Source organism: Ovis aries, chromosome 3 (genome assembly GCF_016772045.2).
Source record: "Ovis aries strain OAR_USU_Benz2616 breed Rambouillet chromosome 3, ARS-UI_Ramb_v3.0, whole genome shotgun sequence".
In the NCBI taxonomy this organism is placed as follows: domain Eukaryota; kingdom Metazoa; phylum Chordata; class Mammalia; order Artiodactyla; family Bovidae; genus Ovis; species Ovis aries.
The window spans coordinates 68,767,849-68,773,878 of record NC_056056.1 but is presented as its reverse complement, the minus strand read 5'-3'; positions in this window follow the sequence as shown (position 1 = coordinate 68,773,878).

Sequence of the window (6,030 nt, the reverse complement as noted above, 5' to 3'; positions counted from 1 at the left end):
AAATTACTGCAATTCTGGGGCCGTGAGTGTCCTCCATGCGTACGCTCAAGGGAAAGTTAAACGGGGAAATGTGGGAGAAATAAGTCCTTAAAACACATACTTCCAAAAAGGGAGAAATGCAAGGGAAAGCGGTGATAGAGTTAGTGATGAGGAAGGAGCGCTTTCTCTTTTAAAAGTCGCTTCCTGTGGGTGGCATTTGAAGTGGTAAAGCTAGAGTGGGCCCCAATCCCAGTTCATTCCCAGCGGTGACTCAGGAACCTTTAGGTAAACTCCCTGTGCTGCAGTTTTGCAATATGGTAACAATACTGGAGTGGGTAGCCATCCATTCCCTTCTTTAAGGGATCTTTCTGACCCAGAGACCGCACCTGGGTCTTCTGCATTGCAGACAAAGCCCTGGTAATGGTGGTGGTTTCGTCCCTAAGTCGTGTCCAACTCTTGCAACCCCATGGACTGTAGTCTGCCAGGCTCCTCTGTCCACGGGATTCTCAAGCAAGAATACTGGAGTGGGTTGCCATTTCCTTCTCCAAAGGATATTCCCGACCTGTATGTTAAACTCGGGTTTCCTGCATTGCAAGCAGATTTTTTTTTACCAACTGAGCTATGAGGGAAGCCCCATGGTAATAATAATAGCTGCTTAGTAAGATAGCAGTAGCAGGAAGGTTCATAAGGCAGCTGGTTCATAAGGGTTTGCTGTTGTGATTATTAGCTTCCTCCCAGAACATTTCCACACCTTGATGGGACATTGTCTTCTGGCTTGTCACCTTGACCTCAACCGCCACTATTCTCAAGTCTTAAGTATTGTTTTATTTCTGTCCTCAAGGTCTAACACTACCCTAGGCTAATGATGTAGGTATATTAGAGTTTCTTACTGTTATCTGATTTCTCCCTCCCTAGTGTGGACTGCTAACTCATGCCCTATCCCCCCTAGTGTGGACTCCTAACTCATGCCCTATCCCCCCTAGTGTGGACTCCTAACTCATGCCCTATCCCCCCTAGTGTGGACTCCTAACTCATGCCCTATCTCTTTTTTTGTTTGTCTCCCCAGTGTCACCACAAAGATGTGTAGGCAGTGTTGCTGAATGATTGAATGGAAACCTCTGTCTAGAAAATCTTTTTAATGAACCTAACACACTTGAAAACTACTGAAGTGCATTTCAGTTTGCTATCATTTTACTTACCTTTCACACTCACTGAAGTGCAATTTCTGTAAGAAATTCTTTGCTCTCTCTGCCTTGCCAAATAGTTAAGAAGCAGAAATTGATTGGCAGAACATCAAAGTAATGGTCATACCATTCTCCCCAATATTAGAATGAAAATAACCAATACATTTCTGATCATGAAGATATACATACTAATGTGGAAAATTCAAGCAATACACCAAAACACAGAAAGTGGAAGGAGCAAGGAAGGAAGGAAATGAGGAAGGAAATAGAATGAGGGCAGTTAAACAGGCACCAACCTGAAAAAGTCTAAGCTGGAAACTTCTGAACAATGAAATAATGGAGTATTAGATTATAACTCAAAATAACAAATGAGGGATAGGGAGAAATCCTCCTTATAGAATAATTCCATGTTTATTAACTTCAACTATGAGTTAAAGCTTAGTGGCCACCTCCAATCCCTTGGGTGTGGACTGGACTTAATGACTTGCTTCCAAAGAACAGAATATGGAAAGGGAAAAATAGTACCTTCTTAACAGAGAATCTGGCAGACACCACCTTAACCAACTGATCAAGGTAAACATCAGTAATGTCATGTCGACATCACATACCCCCTGAAATGATGTGATAAGGACACTACATCTCTGATATTTGTCCCCAAAACCCACAACCCTACTACCATCATGGGGGAAACATCAGACAACCCAAATTGAAGAGCATTCTACAAAATACCTGAGCAGAATTCTTCAAAGTTGTCAAGGTCATGAAAAACAATGAAAGACAAGGAAACTATGACAGATCTGAAGAATAAGGAAACGTAATGACTGAATACAATGTGGGGTCCTGTATAGAGTCCAGGAACACAAAAGCATACTAGTGGAAAAACTTGTGAAATCTAAATAAAATCTGTAGTTTAGTTGATTCTAATACCCCAGTGTTAATTCCTTAATTCTCACAAACGCATCACAATATGTTAACATTAGAGGAAACTGAGTGAAGGACAGTCAGGAACTATCTACTATCTTTGCAAATTAAAAATTTGAAAAAACAATTTTGAAAAATTTTTGGTTGCGACACTCAACTTGCGGGATCTTAGCTCCCAAACCAGGGATCAAACCCAAGGCCCCAGCAGTGAAAGCCCAGAGTCCCAACCACTGGATCACCAGGGAATTCCCTAAAAAGATTTCTTTATAAATTTTCCCCCTTTGTAAAATAGTTCAGTCACCTGCATTTATCAGATACTACCCTCTCCTGGGCTTCCCTGGTGGCTCAGTGGCAAAGAATCCACCTGCCAATGCAGCAGACAGGTTTGATCCCTGGGTTGGGAAGATCCCCTGGAGAAGGAAATGGCAACCCACTCCAGTATTCTTGCCTGGAAAATCCCATGAATAGAGGAGCCTGGCAGGCCACACTCCATAGTGTCACAAAGAGTTGGACATGACTTAGCAACTAAACAAACCCCTCTCCCAGCATCATGACATTTCATATTCAAGTTCTGTGACTAGATGTCTAGCTCAAGTTCATGTTGATAATTTTGATTTAATGTCTCATGTTCTTTCCAATGTAAATTTGAGACTGTATTTGCTTTAAGGACAAGGGACCATGCAAAGGATAACATTTCTTTTCTATTTAATACAATGCTGACATGTATGTTTGATAAATAAATATGCATGAACTTGGGTTAGGATAGTTTCTAAACAGTGATATAAGATTCTTTTACCATAGATTTAGCTCCATTTTATAATAAAAATCTTTGGTTGTAAGACTTGTTTGGAGCAGGGTACCTGGCCATCACACCACAGGTAGACTGTAATTAGGGCGTCCCTGGTGGTTCAGACAGTAAAGAATCTGCCTGCAATGCAGAAGACCTGGGTTCAGTCCCTGGGTTGGGAAGATTCCCTGGAGAAGGGCATTGCAACCCATTCCAGTATTCTTGCCTGGAATCCTCATGAACAGAGGAGCCTGGCGGGTTACAGCCCATGGGGTTACCAAAAGTCAGACATGACTGAGTGACTAAGCACAGCACATAGCACAGAATATAATTAAGAGAACATTAGTGTAGACCAGGAGAGATGATAGTAATTTGGGGTAGAGTGATGGAAGTGGTGAGAGTAGAAGGATTTAAGAAACTGAATTGTGATGGATTGTCAGTGGGGCGGGGGGAGGGCTTCACACCTTGCGTAACTGATGGATGGCAGTTCATTTCTAAAGAGATTTCCAGGTCAGAACACCTTCCTTGTCTAGACAATGTGCTGGATGGCATTATCAATTTTCCTCTTTGTGTTTCTCTTTTGTAGCTGTCATGCAGACCTTATTCTTGGTTAATTGTTTCCTTACTTTTGTACATGACTCATATTTCTTTTTAAAAAAACTTTATTTGTATTGGGGTATAGCCGATTAACAAACGACGTTATGATAATTTCAGGTGAATGGTAAAGGGACTCAGACATACATATACATGTACCCATTCTCACCCAAACTCCCCTCTCATCTAGGCTGCCACACAACACTGAGCAGAGTTTCCTGTGCTATACAATAGGTCCTTCCTTGTTGGTTATCCATTTTAAACATAGCAGTGTGTACATGTTCATTCCAAACTCCCTGACTGTCCCTGCTCTCCCCCGGCAACCATAAGCTTGATCTCAAGGTCTGTGAATCTGTTTCTGTTTTGTAAGTTCATTTGTATCCTTTCTTTTTAGATTCCACATATAATAGATGTCATATTTTTTCTTCTCTTACTCCACTCAGTATGACACTCTCTACGGAACAACAGACTGATTCCAAATAGGTAAAGGAGTACGTCAAGGCTGTACATTGTCACCATGCTTATTTAACTTATATGCAGAGTACATCATGAGAAGTGCTGGGCTGGAGGAAGCACAAGTTGGAATCAAGATTGCCAGGAGAAATATTAATAACCTGAGATATGTAGATGACACCACCCTTATGGCAGAAAGTGAAGAAGAACTAAAGAGCCTCTTGATGAAAGTAAAAGAGGAGAGTGAAAAAGCTGGCTTAAAGCTCAACATTCAGAAAACGAAGATCATGGCACCTGGTCCCATTACTTCATGGCAAATAGATGGGGAAAAAGTGGCTGACTTTATTTTTGGGGGCTCCAAAATCACTGCAGATGGTGATTGCAGCCATGAAATTAAGAGACGCTTACTCCTTGGAAGGAAAGTTATGACCAACCTAGACAGCATATTCAAAAGCAGAGATATTACTTTGTCAACAAAGGTCCGTCTAGTCAAGGCTATGGTTTTTGAAGTCATCATGTATGGATGTGAGAGTTGGACTATAAAGAAAGCTGAGTGCCGAAGAATTGATGCTTTTGAACTGTGGTGTTGGAGAAGACTCTTGAGAGTCCCTTGGACTGCAAGGAGATCCAACCAGTCCATCCTAAAGATCAGTCCTGGGTGTTCTTTGGAAGGAGTGATGCTAAAGCTGAAACTCCAATACTTTGGCCACCTGATGCGAAGAGCTGACTCATTTGAATCTTTCCCCAATGCTGGGAAAGATTGAGGGCAGGAGAAGGGGACGACAGAGGATGAGATGGTTGGATGGCATCACCGACTCAGTGGATATGGGTTTGGGTGGATTCTGGGAGTTGGTAATGGACAGGGAGGCCTGGCGTGCTGCAGTTCATGGGGTCCCAAAGAGTTAGACATGACTGAGCGACTGAACTGAACTGATATCCATCCATGTTGCTGCAATATGGCATTATTTCATTCTTTTTAACAGCTGAGTAATATTCCATTTTATGTATATACATTTTCTTTATCCATTTCTCCATCAATGGACATTTATATTGCTTCCATTTCTTGGTTACTGCAAACAGTACTGCAATGAACATTGGGGTACAAGTATCTTTTTGGATCATGTTTTTCTCCAGATATGTGCCCACTAGTGGGACTGCACGGTCATATGGTAGCTCTGTTTTTAGTTTTTTAAGAAACCTCCATATTGTGCTCCGTAGTGGCTGTACCAATTTACATTCCCACCAACAGTGCTGGAAGCTTCTCTCCTGGTCACATCCCCTCTAGCATTTATTGTTTGTAGATTCTTTGATGATAGTCATTCTGGCTTGTGATTCACATTTCTTAGCTACAATTCTTCTTAGATTTCAATTCTTTTTCCCCTTCTTTCAATGCTCAGGTCTCCATGATTGAATTTGGGTGTTCTTGAAAGTCTTCAAATATTTAAGGACAATAATTTGAGATATGCCACATCTTCATATATGTGGTCCTTGGTATTCTGATGCTTTCCATTTTTATTCTGAGAGAGCGTAGTGAAAAAAATAAGCCTCACCATATCTTATATACCAAAGTAAAATTTAAATATTAATGAGTTGAGTATTTCTAAGAAAATAATAAAAAAAGAAAGAAAGAAAAGATTGCATATTCTATTGCTAGAGGTTAGCTTTCTATACCTAGATCAGATTAACTTAAAAAAAAAACACATTTGGTTACACAAAAATAAGTAACATCTGTAGGTAAAACCAAACTAAAAAAAAAAAAAAATCCCCTCTTGTGAATTCCCTGGCAGTCCTGTGGTTAGGAGTCTGGGCTTTCACTGCCAGGTGCCCCAGTTTGATCCTTGGTTGGGGAACTATGATCTCTGAAAGGTATATGGTTGTGGGGGGGAGAACCTCCTCTTTAATGGAAAAAGTATATATGATATTTGGAGTATATAGGACAAATGAAAGACACACAACTTGATTATTTAAAGAGCTCACATAAACCAATGTGAAAGCCATTAACATTCACTCCATAGCTAAATGAGCCAAGACAGAAATGAAACTAACTCACAAATGGGGAAATAAAATAATAAACATAGAAAAAATTTTCTGAGTGATCCCTTTCCCCTTATC